At 41.1% G+C, this 18,628-nt stretch overlaps 1 protein-coding gene and 1 long non-coding RNA gene across 13 annotated transcripts in view; one reads left to right on the top strand and one right to left on the bottom strand.

The window, feature by feature from the left end:
* Positions 1-239: 239 nt before the first annotated feature.
* On the bottom strand, positions 240-5,096 carry LOC125615112. Its single transcript, XR_007345675.1, has 3 exons — positions 4,941-5,096; positions 4,195-4,312; positions 240-349 (listed from the first exon to the last, which is right to left on the bottom strand). It is a non-coding gene; the product is annotated as an uncharacterized LOC125615112 (long non-coding RNA).
* Positions 5,097-11,036: 5,940 nt separating this feature from the next.
* Positions 11,037-18,628, top strand: part of Prr14l (proline rich 14 like) — a 65,257-nt gene continuing 57,665 nt past the window's right edge. For 11 of the 12 annotated variants that reach the window (XR_007345674.1, XM_048798282.1, XM_048798278.1 and 8 more), the window contains exons 1-2: positions 11,037-11,191; positions 13,129-13,248. The gene's annotated coding sequence lies outside the window, so the exon portion shown is untranslated. The remainder of the gene's footprint in view (positions 11,192-13,128; positions 13,249-18,628) is intronic. The other variant, XM_048798271.1, reaches the window with a different exon arrangement.

Genomic DNA, 18,628 nt, shown 5'->3' with positions numbered 1-18,628 from the left:
AGTGGACCACTTTAAAAAAAAACCAGGAGCTGCAGTTGTGGCTCAGTGGTAGAGCACTTGCTTAACATGTGTGAGGCACTGGGTTTAATTCTCAGCACTGTATATAAATAAATGAATAAAATAAAGGTCCATCAACATCTAAAAAAAAAAATTAAAAACACTAATGGTTGACCCAATCTCAAAGGACATTAGCATTTTAAAGTCAAACATCAATTGGAAGCAGCAGGCTGCCTGGTTTGCTTATCCTAGCAAGATGCTCACCTGTATTCATCGTTGGGGTGAGCAATCTCCACAATGTCTCCAAGCTTGATGTGAGGAAACACTTTGGGGTTCACAACTAGCTCATCATCTGAAAGACAATTCAATCTTAAATAGAAAATAGAAGCTGGGTCTGTAACTCTAAGGTGAAGCATGTGCTTAGCAGTCATGAAGCCCTGAATTAAATCCCAGAAACCCATCCCAAAAAGTAAAAATAACAAGTACAAAATGCACTCATAAATTTCTTTTTTTTTTTTTTTTTTTTTGCACCATTGGGAACTGAACCCAGGACCTTGCACATGCAAGACAAGTGCTCTACCACTATGCTATTTTTCTAGCCCTTTTTTATTATGAGAGAGGGTCTCACTAAGTTGCCATGTAGCCTTGAACTGATGATCCTTCTGCCTAAGCTTTTTTTTTTTTTTTTTTTACAGAGAGAGTGAGAGAGGAGAGAGAGAGAGAGAGAGAATTTTTAGTTTTTGGCGGACACAACATCTTTGTATGTGGTGCTGAGGATCAAACCTGGGCCGCACGCATGCCAGGCAAGCATGCCACCGCTTGAGCCACATCCCCAGCCCCCCTAAGCTTCCTGAGTAGCTGGAATGACAGGAGTCTGACACCATATGCTATGGGTCTTTTGTTTTTGTGGGACTGTGTATTAAACTATTAAACTCAGGGCCTCATTCATACTAGGCAAGTGCTCTACCATAGAGCTATACCTCCAGACACTAAGATTATCTTTTTTTTTTTTCCTACCAGGGGTTAAATTCAGGGGAACTTAATCACTGAGCCATGTCCCCAGCCCTTTTTATTTTCTACTTTGAGGCAGGATCTCATTAAGTTGCTGGGAGCCCAAGTTGCTGAGACTGGCTGTGAACTTGTCGTCCTCCTGCCTCAGCCCCCTGAGCCACTGGGATGACAGTCAGACACCACCATGCCTAGCTATTTAAAATAATTTTTATTAGTTCATTGTAGTTATACATAATATTATGATTCATTTGACAATTTACAAGCACAGAATATAATTTGCTCCAATTTATCCCCAGTACTTCCCCCTTTCCCTTCCCTCCTCCTTCCCCATTTCCTTTCCTCTACTCTAGTGATATTTCATCTATTTATTTATAGTTTTTTAAAATTATTACTTTATGGATATAAAGGTGAATTCACTGTGGTATAATCATATGTATAAGTAGGAAAGTTTGGTCAGACTCATCCCTTTGCCACTCCCTCCTTCCGCCTCCCTCCCCCTCTCTCCACTTCCTCTACTCCACTAATTTATTTTCATAAAATCACAGCCCCACCCCATCTTTTTTTGTCCTTATTTTAATCTAGCTTCAACACATCCGAGAAAACATTTGACCCCTGACAGAATTTCTGAGTCTCGCTTATTTCACTTAACATGATATTCTCCAGTTCCATCCATTTACCAGCAAATGCCTAATTTCATTATTCCTTATAGCTGAGTAAAACTCCACTGTGTATATGTACCACATTTTCTTTATCCATTCATCTGTTGATGGGCATACAGGTTGGTTCCATAGCTTGGCTATTGTAAATTGTGCTGCTTATAAGCACTGATGTGGCTGCATACCTATAGTATGCTGATTTTAGATGTTTTGGATATGTATCAAGGAGTGGGACAGCAGGGTTATATTATGGTTCCATTTCCAGTTTTTTGAGGAATCTCCATACTGTTTTCCAGAGTGGTTGTACTAATTTGCAGTCCCACCAATGGTTTTATTTTAGGAAGAAGATAATCACCTTTATTTAAGCTAATATTTTTAAAAAGTACATTTCACATTTCAAATATAACCCTACTCAATAAAATTCAGCCTTGCTGGGGATGTAGCTCAGTGGCACTGCAACATTTGCCCAGCACTTGAAAGCCCTGGGTTCCAGTTCCAGTAAGGTGGCAGATGGAAGAGATTCAGTCTAATGAAGTGAATGAAGCATTGGGTTAATCCCAAATTTATTTGATAAAACATTTCCATTGACAGTTTTTTGCCAAATCTCTGTGATGCCTCCTCCTAATTTCCATAGTCTGAATTAAGTTCCATGAGCACATATTTTGTTTTGTTTAGTTTCCTTTTTTCTATGTTTCTCATTAAACTTAAAGAGACCTTGTCATACTCATAATCTTTATGTTTGGCATAACTATAAGCCTAATAAATATATATTGGTTGTATATTTATAATTTTCGGTATGTTACCTAGCCACATGTCTTATGTACATAAAAAAGTAGATTTATATACATTGTATATGTTATTCACACTATATCCTTGTGTTATTCCCCATGCCAAAATTATTTCTGTTGTCTATTTAGTATCTATCTACTCCACAAATATTTAGGCAACACCAACAGCACACAAAGTATAGTATTGACAATGGTCTGTACATTTTAGCAGAAATTGTGTTTTAAATATAGCCATGCCTGTGTCTGGTCCATTACATCATTTAAGCAAAGACTCAAAACATCAGATATAAAAACTACTATTTTCCCTTTTTGGCAGTCCCTACCCTCTAACGGCTTATACATATTTAATATAGGAATAAATGCATACTAAAATATAGATTAGAGGTTGGGGTTGTGGCTCAGTGATAGAGTGCTTGCTTCACATGTATGAGGCACTGGGTTAGATTCTCAGCACAGCATATACATAAATGAATAAAATAAATGTCCATCAACATTTTAAAGAAATATATAGAGAGAGAGAGAGATTTTTTTTTTTATTTCTTTTCTAAATTTTTTTCTTCTATACCTCCAAGTGTGGAGGTATAGTTCAGTGGTAGAGCACTTGCTACATGTGTGAGGCCCTGGTTTTGATCTCCGCCATATATATATAACTTAAAATACATCCAAGTACTGTGGGCTCATTTATACATTCTCAGCTACTCAGAAAGGCTGAGGCAAGAGGATTGCAAATTCAAGGCTAATCTCAGCAACTTAGTGAGACCTGTCTCAAAATAAAAAATAAAAAAGAGCTGAGGATGAGGCTATAGTTCAGTGGTAGAGCACACCTAACATGTGGAAGCACCTGGATTCAATCCTCAGTACAGAAAAAAAGGGGAGGGGGGCTAAAAAACAGACTTAATATGTCATTAATTGCAAATTCTGAAGTAAATAAGGTTGTTAAGATGTAAGGGAAAATAATTCCTTTACAAAAGAAGAATATCATACTACCAAGTGCCCTACTTTTCTGCAGATTTATGAAGTCAAGGCTCTAAGAAAAACTATTGTAAAGAAAGCCCTTGAAGGCTGGGACTGTAGCTCAATAGTAGAGACTAGCCTAGCATGTGTGAGGCACTGGGTTGGATCTTCAGCACCATATAAAAATAAATAAGAAAAAAAAGTATTGTGTTCATCTATACTTAAAAAAAAAAAAAAGGAAGAAAGAAAGCCCTTGAACTTGAAGATAAGGAAAACTAGAGGCTTACCTGAGATGAATATGGAAAGTCAGAGGCAGAGCTATTATGCAGATTATGCTTTAGTGCAAGCTAACATGCTGCATCCTGTCCCTTTTTATGCCAAGGAGACAGGCAAACTTTCATGCTTTGACCATACCTGTTCTATACACATCTATGCAAAGTCTCACTGACTCTAAACACTAAAATACCATTTTAGTTTCTCTTATCTGCCAAACAAGTGTAGGCTGGAATTTTAAATATACAGTAAATTTGTAATAAGCAACACAATTCAACAAATGAATGAAAATAAACTGGCAATATTCACAATGTTCATTAAAAGCCTGAATGAAAATACTTTTAGAAAGGGCCTGTGGTTTATAAGTCCTATCATACTTCTTATTCCTGCTTTACTCAGGAAAGTTGCCTATCTAGCCTCAACTGTCACATGAGTTGATGCGTAATTTTCCAGTCACTGGACACATCAGAATTTCAGCCAACTTGCACAACCCCCAAAGATCAATCAATACTGACCACTGCCTCCAAAGCCCTTCTTGTGGATGACCAGTTTGTAGACCTTTGTTGTTCTCATCTTGTCCTTTGGTTTCCTTCAGCTGTTCCAATCTTGGAGCAGAGAAGTCATCTTGCGTCCCTGCAATTGAAACACAAACAAGAAGGCTGGAATGTCAGACTTTCCTTGCACTCCTCTTCTGATTTTGGTATTACTCAGTTGAGAGGAAGCGCCAAACACAGGATGAAATCACTCCGCCAATCACAAAGAGAGGGAAAACAATCCAGAATCTAAGAACTAAGGGTAATTGGGGGCCGGGTCTGGTCAAACCTCTAAAAAGATATTCTATCTATCGCATCCCTAAAGAGGACACTTGCAGTAAATGGGACATTCATTACCTGGTCTCCATCTATACCAATAATACCCGAATAATACAGAAATCTTAAAAGAGGTTAACCTACTCCATTTGTAGACAAAACACAAGGGACTTGCCCAAGGTCACTCAGACACTTTGGAGCACTCCCGCAATTTGCGTTCACCCAACAAAGTCCTGGGCAAGGCAAGTATGAATAAGAGGAAAGCAGGGGGTTCCATCAGTACGAACTCTCAGCGGACCCTTCCGCTGAGGCCGCTGAGACTCAAAGAGGGAGCAAGACTTGTCCAAGGTGACAAAGCAGATTGGGGACCGAGTCGGGACTCGAACCGGGGCCAAGGCCCCCTCCCTCGGAGGCCCCCCACGCCCCAGCTCAGAGTGGGCAGCTCCACTCACCTGCAGCTCCCGAACCCCTTCCCACCTCAGGCCGGAGCCCCGAGGGCCGGACCCTCAGTAAGTACCCGCGCCTCCTCAGAACACCCCACGTAACCCCGTACAGCCGGCAGGCTTCCCACCCCCGAGTTCTAGGAACCCGCAGGCCCTACACAGCCACGGAGAGCTCACCTGAGAACCCGCGCCGCTCCCGTAGCTCCGCCCAGGGGCACCGCCCCCTTCCCGCCCCCGCGTCCCGGGCCGCTCTCGCCAGGCCTCCTCCTCGTCTCGGTGACCGCGCCACTTCCTCATCCGGGGCTCGCGCCAAGGGTGGGGTGTCGCCTGCAGCCTCTGCCTCTGACCACTTCTCAGCATTTCTCAGCCACTAGCCAAACCCTTTGCTTGCCTTGAGAAGGAAATGCGGAAATAGATTAGTACCCAGGAGCCTAGTTTTACACTTAGTGATCAGCAGCAGGGGAAACAGGGCGAGTGTCCCCAAGCTAAACTTCCTTGCATATAAACGAGGCTAATTACTCTCTCCTGCCCACCCCCCAGGGCTTCTGAGAGGTGTGAAAGGAAATTTCTGGGAGAAACTTTGGAAAATACAAAGGGCCGAGTGTATAAGACAGTGTAAAGGTTCCTATTAGCAAGTATCCATTTGGGGGATGTTTACAAACACCCCAAGACTTTCTGTGCTCTTCTGGCTATTAATAACAAAATAGTGGCTGCCCATAACTTAATATCCTCATGTAGTTGTATGCCTAGTAGGTGGTAGATACTATTGTACTTCACAGACAGAGACTGAGGCTAAAAGACACAAACTCCTCGGAAGGATAGATCCAGACCCCACAGAGTCCAGCATGACACATAAACACCCATAGCTCTGTCCAAATTCCCATCTGATTTGGACATTGGTCTTCCCTCAAGATGATAGAAGATAGAAGTGGAAGGTGGGAACAAGAGGTTAAGGGAATAATTCTATAAAATACTCCCTCTATGGTGTCCCCACATTCTTATTTCTAAGAAGCAATTTATGTTCAGCCCTGCCTGTATTAAGTGGATGGGATATGTCACATTCCTCAGCAAACTACCTGTTATCCGCAGGAGAACTGCAGGCCCCAAATAATGTTGATAAGAGGAACCCAAGTGACCCTGAAGGGGGAAACTTTTGTGACCCTTTATACAGACTAGATGCGGAAACTTGGGTAAATAAGGAAAATTCCTCTTAACCATAAACTCTTTAAGAATTTATGGCTAAGAATCCAACTAGAGGGCTGGGGATATAGCTCAGTTGGTAGTGTGCTTGCCTCACATGCAGAAGGCCCTGGGTTCAATCTCAGCCCCCCCCCCACAAAAAAAAAAAAAATTCAAGAATCCAATTAGAGGGGCCAGGGTTGTGGCTCAGTGGTAGAGCGCTTGCCTTGCCTGCATGAAGTGGGTTCAATCCCTGGCACCACATAAAAATAAAAACAAAGGTATTGTGTCCATCTACAACTAAAAAATATGTATATTAAAAAAAAAAAAAGAAAAAGAATCCAATTAGAGGGACTGGGGTTGTAGCTCAGTGTAGCTTACCTCACATGTGTGAGGCACTGGGTTCCATCCTCTGTACCACTTAAAAATAAAGATAGTTAAAAAAAAAAAATCAAATTAGACCTGGTCAGCATAGGCCAAAATGACCTAAAGTTGTCATGACAGTAGGGATGTGAAAGTCTGATGTCATCCTGCTGTCAGTCAAAACTCAAGAGGTAGACCTGGGTGGGACCCTCTGGAAACTTCTCGGGCATCCCCAATAAAGCTGGCATGCAGGACATACATGCTGTCCCTAAGAGGACCCTCTCTCCCTTAAGAGTGTCCCCTTTCTCTTTTCCTGTCCCTTCAATAAATTCATGCCTGTTACTCTAGACAATATATCTGAAATCTTTCTAACTTGATCTCAAGGATGGTGTTTGAAGCTGATGTCTTGGCATGGCTCAGAAGGCTGAGGTAGGAGGGTTTCAAGTTCAAAGCCAGCCTCAGCAACTTAGCAAGGCTCTTAACAACTCAATGAGACTCTGTCTCCAAATAAAATTCAATAAAGGACTGGGGAGAGGCTCAATGTTTGAGTGCCCCTGGGTTCAATCCCCAGTACCAAAAAAAAAAAAAGAATGGGTTTTTGAAGCTGGCCTCAGTTTCCCAGAACACCACAGCCCTGTAACAAAGAGAGAGCACACCAGAAACCAGAGGTGTGGTGACTCACTCCTGTAATCCTAGCAGCTCAGGAGAATCTCAATTTTGAGGCCAGCCTCAGCAACTTAGTAAGGCCTTGTACAACTTAGTGTGACCCTGTCTCAAAAAACGTAAAGGGATGTGGCTCAGTGGTAGGCGCTTGTGGTTTCAATTACCAGTACCAAAAAGAAGGAGAAGGATAAGAAGAAAAAGAGAGAAAAACAGAGCTGAGTGGGCTGTGTCCTCAGGGCTCCTGACAAGTTGCAAACACTGCTGCTGCCAATCTACCACTGTGGTCTACTAATCTACTTCTTCTTCTTCTTCTTCCTCTTTTTTTTTTTTTACTTTATAGTGCTGGGGATTGAAGTCAGAGCTTATAGCTAGGTGAGCACTCTACCACTGAGCTACACCCCCAGCCCTTGATTCTCTATTTCTCTAAACTGGACATCTGCAACTATAGAAGCCTGACTGCTTCCATTTTGGTAGCTGGAGAGATCTCTTAATAACTGGAATGTGGTTTTAGGTCATATCATTCCCATGTTTCCAATCACAGTGATCACTAAATCTAAATAGCATTCCTGCCTCCAATTACAGCACTCCAATTTTATTTCCTCACAGCTTTAATACAAGCTCTACCAGTTTCCTATGACTTTGAGAAAATATATGAATGTTGAAGAAAAAGAAAAGTATAGTTGGGGCTTAGAAGTAGGCCAAGAGGACCCCTAGAGCAAGACAAGCAAGAACTTCCTTCAATGTAGATATTTTTGCTTTAAAATTCAGTATAAGTTGAGTAATTTAACTTATTTTTTAAGTAATCATAAAAACCTTTCTCCTCCTCTTCTCTGAGGACAGAGTCTCACTGTGTTGATGAGGCCAGCCTCAAACTCCCAGGCTCAAATGATCCTTCTGCCTCAGCTTCTCTAGTAACTGAGGCTATAGGTGCACTCTTTTTTTTTTCTTTTTTTAAAGAAAGAGTGAGAGAGAATTTTTTAATATTTATTTTTTAGTTTTCGGCAGACACAACATCTTTGTTTGTATGTGGTGCTGAGGATCGAACCTGAGCCGCACACATGCCAGGCGAGTGTGCTACCGCTTGAGCCACATCTCCAGCCCTATAGGTGCACTCTTGTGAAAGAAAAACAGGGAGCTGGGGCTGTATCTCAGTGGTAGAGCACTTGCCTAGCATGTGTGAGACCCTGGGTTTGATCCTCAGCACCATGTAAAAAATTAATTAATTAATTAATTAAAGGTATTCTGAAAAAAATAGAATCTTTTTTTAAAAAAAGAAGAAGAAAAGAAAAATGGAGCTGGGTATGTAGTCAGTAATAGAGCATTTGCCTAGCATGGTTGAGGTCTTGGATTAGACACCTGGCTGCTCAAAGAAAAAGAAAAGAAAAGCCATCCATAATCATGTAGAGGGCAACAGTTACACAAATTTTCAAGGATAAAATGTTATATATAGGCAGACTTAGAGGCTCATGCTATAATCCCAGCTACTTGGGAGGCTGAAGCAGGAGGATCTCAAGTTTAAGTCAACCTCAGAAATTTAGCCAGACCCTGTCTCAAAATAAAAAAGGCTGGAGACGTAGCTCAGTGGCAAAGCACCCATGAGTTTAATCTCCAATACAAAAAAAGAAAAAAAAAAAAACCAATTACATGTAACAGAAATGTTTACATGTTTAAATGTTTACAGGTCCCACCCAGAGACATCCCCAACATTGTTTTCTGTCTTAACAAACAAGTGGTTGGAGAAAAGTCCTCCTTGTCAGAGGAAACTAACTTAATTCTCTCTTCTTGGCCTTCAGGAGAATGAGATTCCTTCTCCTGAGAGATGTCCCTAGTTGGTGTCATATCTTTTTTTTTTTTTTAATTGTTGATAGACCTTTATTTTTATTTACTTATACGCGGTGCTGAGAATCGAACCCAGTGCCTCACACATGCCAAGCAAGTGCACTACCACTGAGCCCCAGCCCCAGCCCCTGGTGTCAAATCTTAGAAATGAAAAACATCATTTTTGAATGTGGCAATTCTCCTTTAAAATAAACAAACAAACAAAAATCGAAAACGTTTAAGTTTGTGGCCCAGCGGTTGAGTGTTCCTGGGTTCAATCCCCAGTACCCCCCAAAAAAAATAGTTTGGAGGGGTCCTTTGCACTGCCTCAGTTTCAAGTCAAGGTTAGGGAGGACAGAGCAGATTGCCCCCAGAGGAGAGATCTTTCAGCCTTGGTTCTATAATCACTGTGCTACAATGATTTAAACATTGCCTGTTTTGTTTTGTTGTTTTGTTATGTGTCCTTGCACAAGATACTTCTTTTTTCAAATTTCTCCCTGTCAAATGAGAATAAAAAGTACATATCCTTCCTCCTTTATGAGATGTCTAAGGGCTACATGAGGTGAGGAATATATTACATTAGGTTTTTAAAAATTAAATGAATTGGGTTCAGTGTGTAATTCAGTGATAGAGCGCTTGTCTAGCATGCACATGCTCTGGGTTCAATTCCTACCACTGCAAAACAAAACAAAAACAATAATATATTAAAAGTGATACATGAATGTGGAGAATAGTATGAATTAACCAAAAGCAAAAAGCATGCAATTCTTCAGGAAATTGGCTCTTTTCCAAGTTTAAGGAGTTTAGACAATATATCTGATGCTTCTTTTGGACCCCAACTGTGCCTGGTGCAGAGTTAGAAGCTAGAAGCAGGGCTGGAATTAGGATTAGGTGAGGCACTTGTATGTATTTGGGTAAAAGTTTTAAGGGTTGTGTCAAGAAGAAACCTCAGCAAGATGAACTATACATATATCAGCATATATATATGAAATATGTAACAGTATATAGGTTTATTTTGAGACAGCTTTGCTAAATTGCTGAGGCTGGCTTTGAACTTATGATCCTCCTGCCTCAGCCTCCTGAGCTGTCTGTAGGCTTGCACTACAGCACCCAGAAAAAATATCTTGATTAGAGATGAAAGATTTTTAAATCTCCCTCAAAAACTTTCAAATTCTATTTCTGGCCAGGCCAATGAGCTCTAAGAAGCAACAGATTTTATTTTAACATATAACTGTGTGATTTGGGGATTAAGTCAATTATATTTTCTGGACATCCTCAATTCCCTTCAGGATTTTTTGTTTGTTTGTTTGTTTGTTTGTACTAGGAATTGAACTAGGAGCACTTTACCACTGAAACACATCCCCAGTTCTTTCTATTTTTTTTTTATTTTTGAGACAGGGTGTCGCTAAATTGCTGAAGCTGGCCTCGGAATCGATCCTACTGAGTGGCTGGGATTACAGGCTGCACCACTTGAGCCCGGCTAATGGCTACTCTTTTCCTTTCCTTCCTTCTAATGTCGGCCAGACACTGCCTTTAGGTGTTGTGTATATCGTGATGAAAAGAACAGCGAAGAGTGAAAGGGGACAGACAATAACCAAGTCAAGAGTTGACACTACTTTCAACTAGAGTTAAAACGATGAAGAAATGAAAACAAAGTGCTATATTTAATTAAAGGAAGGGTGCCATTTAGATTTAGTAGTGTGATTAGAAGCAAGGGAGTGATGTGACCTAAAACACTGATCCAGTATTAAAAGACTTCTAGAACTAATAGAGTGGAAGCAGGGAGGCCTCTAGAGTTGTAGATGTCCAGGTCAAACAAATGGTAATACAAGCTCAAGGGTAGTAGTGGAGAGAAACACTGGGCCCTGGGGCTCAGCAGGAACCGAGCCAAAAAGGTGTGTTTCCCTTTAAGAGTGAGCCGCAGGGGCGGGGTTCATGATCGCTGCTGGCTAGCAGAGGGCGGCAGTTCCGAGGCGGGAAGAGCGCCCTTTGGAGTGCGCGCGCGCCAGGCGGGGGTGGGACTTGGGCGAATCCGCATGGCTAGCTCAGGCCCCGGATGAGGAAGTGCGGGGGAGGGGGGGAAGGGGGGGAAAAACCATAGAGACGGAGAGGCGGTAGCGGCCGGAGCGCCCACTGTCTCTCGGCTCCGTAGGCTCAAGTAGACTTGGCGGCAGCGGGGCTGCGTCTGCAGAGGCCAAGCTGGAGGGGCAAGCACCGGCCGGGGATCAGGCCTCAGGGTAAGAGGCCCGTGGTCGGAAGGCTTCGGGCTTAGCCGCTCCGCCCCACAACGCCCTGCGGGAACCCTCCTTCGGGCGGTGCTGGCAAAAGGGGAGCCCGGGCCCCCGCCTTTCGGGGCGCTGAAGCAAGCGGAGGCTACGCTGCGGGCGGCCAAACGACCCAGAAAGAGGGAGGAGACTAGGGCCCGCGTCGCTAGGGGAAAAAGGCTTCTCCGAATCATGGCTGCAAAGGGGGAGAGAGACTGCTTTGCAACCGAGATCGGAGGGGATCCCCCAACTTCTCTTCTTCGAAAGGCTGACGCCCCTTGTGGGCGTACAGTCTTTCTTGGTTCTGGTCTGTTAGCGGTGGGGGACCCAGTCCCAGGGTGCGAGAGGGGATTCGAACATAAGGAAAGATGGGGGTAACCCCCAAATGAGAACGTTCACTCCACTTTGTCAGTGTCGTTCAGGTGAAGAGGGAAATTTTCCACTTCCTAAAGTATTAGAAAGGATCTACCTTCCCTGTAAGTTTAAAAAGTCTTGCCTTCCCTTGTCCATTTTTCACCTTTATCCCAAGATATATAGAGGAGAGGACCCTGAGTTAACTTTATAGTATCAGAAATCAGCTTTTTCTCCCCCTCCCCCAATCATGACCAGAGAGGGAGCCTTGGTTTTCTTCTTCCCTTTTAGTCTCAGTGTGAAGTGAGCTCTTTCTCCTTTGCACAGTTAAGCCCATGGCTTTTAGGGGCTGGGGCTGTAGGTCAGTGGCAGAGCACTTGCCTAGCATGTGTGAGGCATTGGGTTCATCACATTTAAAAAAAAATTTGAAACAAATAAAATAGAAACATGCTGACCATCTACAACTACCAAAAAAAAAAAAAAAATCATGGCTTTTAGATCGTGATAGTTGCAAAGCCTCTCCCATCTAACATCTTTGTGACCTTGACTCATCCCTTAACTTAGATCATTTCGAATTTGGGTTACTCCTTTTTTTTTAATATCTAAGGGAGAATTTGTGTTAATGCTTAGTATATCGTAATTTTTTGGCAAATTGTTACTGTTAATTCGTTAAGAAAGAAAACTGGGACTGGGGACGTAGTCCAATGGTAGAATGCTTCACTGCATGCACAATGCCCTGGATTAAATCACCAGCACCAAAAAAGAAAATAAATATCTTGCCCAAAGAAGCAGGTGTTTGCATACATCTACCTCACTATCACCACCCATCAAAAGTATTCAATACCTATCCACTGGAGAGGAAGACTTTTTTCCCCACCCCAGGATGGAGAAAGTGTACCTTCCACTCCCCTCAGATCCTTACAATGCTCTAAATTAACAAAGAAGGCCTAGCTGAAAATAATCAGGAAAAAATACTTAGTTTTTTGAAACAGCTCAGTACCCACTTAGGGAGACTGATGCCAGAAGTCACCCTTTCCTTTGTGCACATAATCTGTCACTTCTTCCTGAGTGATTAGAGATGTCTTTTTCCATTCCCCTTACTTGCTCTAGTGTCCAAAAAAACAAAACAAAACAAAAAAACCGCTTTCTCCTCACAGCCTCCCTTTCACACATCTGCCAAGAGGATGATTCTAATTTCTTTTTTGTATGTTTTCCCAAGAAAAATTCGAGTCTACTCTTTTTCCCTTATCTATCTAGTGTGGTATAAATGGTTTCTTTTCTCCTCTTCCTCTGGAAAATAGATGAAGATCTTTTATGCAGGGAGTCTTTGTCAGTAGAAATCAGGAGCATTTTCACTGTTTGATTCTCCATGTGGAGACAGAGGGGTCCTTTTTCTGCATGCTAATAAAGGAAGGAAAAGGGAAATAGTGGTTGATGCTTTTGAGGTTTCCTGCACATCCCCTGTTGAGCTGGGCCGGATTTAGTATATGTGCGACCTTGCCTTGCTTCCAATTTGTCTTGAAATCTTGTTAAAAGATCTTCTTTCTCTCTCCCTCAAGAAGAGGCCCCTTCTTGGAATTCCCTCATGGAGGAATTGGCTACAGTGTCTGAATCTTTGGAAAATAAAGCCTCTTTCGGGAAAAGGAGTGTTGTGAACTTCTAAGGGCCTGATCATTATTGTGAGTATTGTTCCTTGACACAAGCATGACAGCCCCTGGTGTTAACAGCCCTTTTGCATTGGAATTAAAGGGAGAGGAAACCTTCAGCTCCTGGATTGTTGGGGCACATAGTTTCCTGTTACCGCTCTGTTGTCCCGCTCCCCCTACTTTTTGCTTTATTCCTATAAATTTTGTGCCTCCAGAACTTTTGTTTTGGGGAGTGGTGAATGAATAAAATATAAGTTGCCGCTTTGTCAAAAATCATGAAATACTCTAATGAGAACTGCAACATTAATTCTTCAATGATATGTTTTGTATTTAATGTGGGATAAGAATTAACATTGCCGAATTACCTGAAGGCACACCAAAGAGAAGTTTTACATCTTTTCTGTGTGTAAAATGTTTTTAAATTACCTCAGATGCCCTTGAGTACCTGTGAAGAGGATTAGTCTGAGCTCTGTACTACCATTGTTGATGTGTGTAGGTGTGTTTTGCTGAAACAAAGAGAAATAGAAAAGTTATCTTTTAGAGTCACGAGGTTTTTAAGGGTGTGATTATTTTGTTTAATTTGTTAATTTTACATGGGAAAACAAGGCTGGGAAAGTTCACTTAACTTTCACTTAGCATAATTTACTATGTAGCTGATGAATGGAATCAGAATAGGAACCCTGGCTGCCTGATTTGGGAGACCAGCAATTAGATTGCTCACCATAGTTCTTTTGCATTTGAACAAGATCAGTAGGTAATTGCTCTTAACTCAAAAAGAATTTTTCTTTCTTTCTTTTTTCTTTTTTTAGAAGAATTTTACAGCATGCTTCATGTAAACATTAGTTAATTTGGTTTTCCCCCACAGATAAGTTTATTTCCTAATCTTACACTTTTTTTGTGTTGTGGTAAAGATGACAAGCCAGTAGCAGCTGGCAAGTGTCATTAGTAAATGGATAGTTTATTTTTGTTAGACCTCAGACTAGATAATTATCTGGTATCCCCATCCAATAGGTTGATTTTTAAGTCATTAGAAAGGATTAGCTGTAAATAAATCCCTGCCTACATTTTATAAGCATGTGTTACTTTTTTTTTTTTTTAACTTCAAGTTTATTTAACACTTGAATGTAAAACCTTTGATGATTGAGGCACAGAACTGTCAGTTGGGAAGATACCCAATAAAATAAAGGGCTGATACTAGTTTTTTATTGTTATGCATTTGGGTCTTGGAAAATAATAGAGAAAACATTAACAATTTATTCCCAACTGTTTTTTTAAAAAGTAAAATTTTTTAATACAACATACAGCTAAGTCATCAGTTATCTCTCCCCCAAATTAACAGTGTTAATGGTTTGTGTTCATTCAAAATATTTTTCTATGTGCATATATATTTTACCAGTGAGAGTCCTGATGTATATTTTAGTTTAGTAAAAAAAATATTCCAGGCAGTTTTCTATATGGAGAGATGTTTCTACATCATCAGTTTTAATTGCTGCATTGGGTTTGTAATTTTAGTTTTGTGTGTGCTCATGTGGTACTGGGTTCTGTGCTCTACTACTAAGCTACCTCTCTAGCCCTTTATTATTTTTTATTTGAAACAGGTCTCGCTAAGTTGCCCAGGCTGGACTCAAACTTATGATCCTCCTGCTTTAGCCTCAGGAATTTTAGTTTTTAGTACCAAAATAGTGTTCTGTTACTGCTGTCTTGTGGTACTGCTTGTGTTTTGATAGATGGTGATGTGAGAGCTAGAGAGCTGACAGTAATTTTAATCTGCACTTTAGGCTTGCATGTGAATATCACTTTGCCTCTGAGGGATCCAGCTGTTCTCTTAGAGTATAGAGTTTTAGTAACTAAACTTCAGATTTGGTTTAGAAATTTTTTGGGGTATGAGAATACTGGAGATTTGCCCCAAGGCACTTTACCACTGAGTATATCCCTAGCCCTTTTAAAAAAATTTTTGAGACAGAGTCACTAAGTTACTTGAATTTGTGATCCTCCTGTCTCAACCTTCATTTTGTTGTTGTTTTTATTTGTTTGTACTAGGGATTGAACCCAGGGTTGCATCCCCAGCCCCTTTTTTAATTTTTAATTTATTTTATTTTATTTTTAAATTTTGAGTCAGGGACTCACTAAATTGCTAAGGGCCTTGCTAAGTTGCTGAAGCTGTCAGTCACTAAGTTACTTGAATTTGTGATCCTCCTTCCCCAACCTCCAAAGTTGCTGTGATTGTAGGCTTTTGCCACCATGCCCCAATTGGCTTAAAAATTTGAGACCTAGAGTTGGACTCCCAACAAAAAGGAGGGAGTGTCTATTATGCTTCCACAGCAAGTATGCCTAATTATTTTACAGGTTGAAAATTCTTAAAATTCTATACAAATGAGTATCAAGAGATAACAATTTTATGATATTTGTGTCTTTAAAGCTTTAAAGTTCTGTTTTAGCTAGTGCCCATTTACAGTATAGATGAAGGCATAAGAAAGGTAAAGGCACTGTTTTCCTTGAGGAACGTTTTGTATCATTTTATGTGATTATCAGTATTCATTCTTTTTGGTAAGAATCTGTTTAGAAAGCTGAGCATGGTGGCACACACCTGTAATCCCAGTGACATGGGAGGCTGTGGCAGGAGGATTCAAAGTTTGAGGCCAGCTTCAGCAATTTAGCAAGGCCCTAAGCAACTTAGTGAGACCGTGTGTGTGTGTGTGTGTGTGTGTGTGTGTGTTTAGTGTATATATATATATATATATTTAGTAAATATATAGTTGTGCATGACTTTATGTGGCGTGACCTTTGGAAGAAAATCTTGAAGTAGTACTTGGGGATTAGAAACCAGTAGGGTTTAGCCAGGCAGAGTGGCGCATGCCTGTAATCCCAGCAGCTCAAGAAGCTGAGACAGGAGATTCACAAGTTCAAAGCCAGCCTCAGCAAAAGCAAGGCACTAAGCAGCTCAGTGAGACTGTCTCTAAATAAAATACAAAATAGGGCTGAGGATGGGACTCAGTGGTCAAGTGCCCCTGAGTTCAATCCTTAGTACCAAGAAAAAAAAGAAAAAAAGAAAGCTGTAGAGTTTATTAGAGACACTATAGGAGTTGAAGCCATAGTTTGTGTTACGCTAGTTGTGTAAAAAAAATTGAGTCTGAGCTCTAGAAAAGTGATACTGATGTTGAGAGGCAATTGTAGGGGCTGGTGTGTAGCTCAGTGATGGAGCACCTGCTTAGCATGAACAAAGCCCTTGGTTGAATAGGGTGGGGGAGGAAACAAGGAAGGAGAGACCACGTAATATACTGAGGGCATCTTATTCATCTTTGTTTCTTGCAGCTGTTTGCATGTAGAAAGACTCAATTATTCTTTTGATTAAACGGGCTCTATTATAGACATGGGGGGGGGGCGGGTCCTATCCTTCGCAAGTGAAATGTAGGTCAGGAATTGAGAGTTGATGGATTGGGGATGGGGCATTTTCTTTATCTTTTTTTTTTTTTTTCCCCATGCAGTTTTAGGGATCCAAGTCAGGATCTTACATGCTCGGCATGTGCTCTACGTTGAGATTATAATCCTAGCTTTTAATTTTTCCCCCCCCAGTGCTGGAGATGAAACCCAGAGCCTCCTGCATACTAGGCAATTACTCTACCACCATACTATATCCCAAGCCCTTTTATATTTAAGACAAAGTAGCCAAGACTTGAATTTGTAACCCTCCTGCCCCAGCCTCCCAAGATGCTGGAATTATAGGCGTGCGCCACCATGTCCAGCATCCCCATCTGTTCTTTTAAAAATCAGTTTTATTAAAAAAAAATAATTCACAGCTGGAGTGAGGTGGTGCACACCTGTAATCCCAGAGATTGAGACAGGAGGATTGCAAGTTCAAAGCCAGACAGTCTCATCAATGGTGAGGCACTAAGCAACTCAATGAGACCCTGTCTCTAAATAAAATGCAACACAGGACTGGGGATATGGCTAAATGGTTGAGTGCATCTGAGTTCAATCCACAGTATCAAAATATATATGTGTGTGTGTGTCACATGAGCTGGGATGTAGCTTGCATAGGCCTCAGGTTAAATCCTCAGCAGTGCCAAAAAAAAAAAAAGATAATTTACATATCATAGAATTTACCAATTTAAATTATACAAATCAGTAGTTTTTAGTATGATCACCTTTTTCAATTTTAAACATTTTTATTACTTTAAAAAGAAAGTGTCCATTAGTTGTCAGTCCCTAGTTATCCAACACTCCCAGCTGTAAGCAACCATCAATCTATTTTGTCTTTATAAATTATATATCCTTTTTTGTGTGTGCATGTGGTGCTGGACATCAAACCTAGGGCCTCCTTCATGCTAAGGAAGCCCTGTACCACTGAACTAAATACCTAGCCCTACCTTTTTCCATTCTTGACATTTTATATAAATGGGATTCTATAACATGTGGTTCTTTATGTTTATTTCAATTATCATAGTGTTTTCAAAGTTTATTTGTGTTCTAAACTGAATTAATACTGCAACCCCACCCCCAACCCCAGTACTGGGGGAATGGAGTGCTTTACCACTGAGTTAAACTCCCCCACCCTTATCTATCTATCTATCTATCTATCTATTTTTGGTACCAGGTATTGAACTTGGGCACTCAACCATTGAGCTATTGAGCCATATCTCCAGCCCTGTTTTGTATTTTATTTAGAGACAGGGTCTCACTGATTTGCTTAGCTCCTCACCGTTGCTGAGGCTGGTTTTGAACTCCTGATCCTCCTGCCTCAGCCCCCTGAACTACTCGGATTACAAGCACATGGCAACACACCCAGTTTGAGATTGTTTTGAGGTAGGGTCTGTCTTTCTGAATTGCTGAGGTTGGCCTTAAATTTGAGCTCCTATAGCTTCTGCCTCTGGTATAGCTGGGATTATAGGCATGTACCAACACACCCTTGTGGGCATGTGCTTTTCATTTGTTTTATTTTGTGGTAATGGGGATTGAACCCAGGGTCACTCTAGCACTGCGTATATCCCCAGCCATTTTAAAAAATTTATTTATTTTTGAATAGGCTGTTGCCTACAGAGGCCTGAAACTTGTCATCCTCCTGCCTTAGCCTCCCAAGTGGGTGGGATTACAGAAATGAGCCCATAATTATGCCTGGCTGACAAACTTGAGCTTCACAGTATCCTCTCCTGCCAATTATTCTTCCAATCTGTATGTAGTCTGACATCCAAAAATTAGATTGGGTATGTTGTTGGGGAAAGGAAGCTGAACCAAGTTAAATTTGGGCACTTCCTGCTTATTTTGACATCAAATAACAATTCCATTTTATCTCTACTAATTCTCCTTATCCCGACATAAATGACCTAATATCTGAAGTGCCCCCAGAAATATCCAGGTGGTAGATTAAAAGGGGAAAATTTTAACTCTAAAAGGGATAAATTTATCACAGCACGTT

This window comes from Marmota marmota, unplaced genomic scaffold (genome assembly GCF_001458135.2).
Source record: "Marmota marmota marmota unplaced genomic scaffold, marMar, whole genome shotgun sequence".
Classification (NCBI taxonomy): Eukaryota; Metazoa; Chordata; class Mammalia; order Rodentia; family Sciuridae; genus Marmota; species Marmota marmota.
Note: the sequence above shows the minus strand (reverse complement) of the source record. Positions and strands in the feature narration are given on the sequence as shown.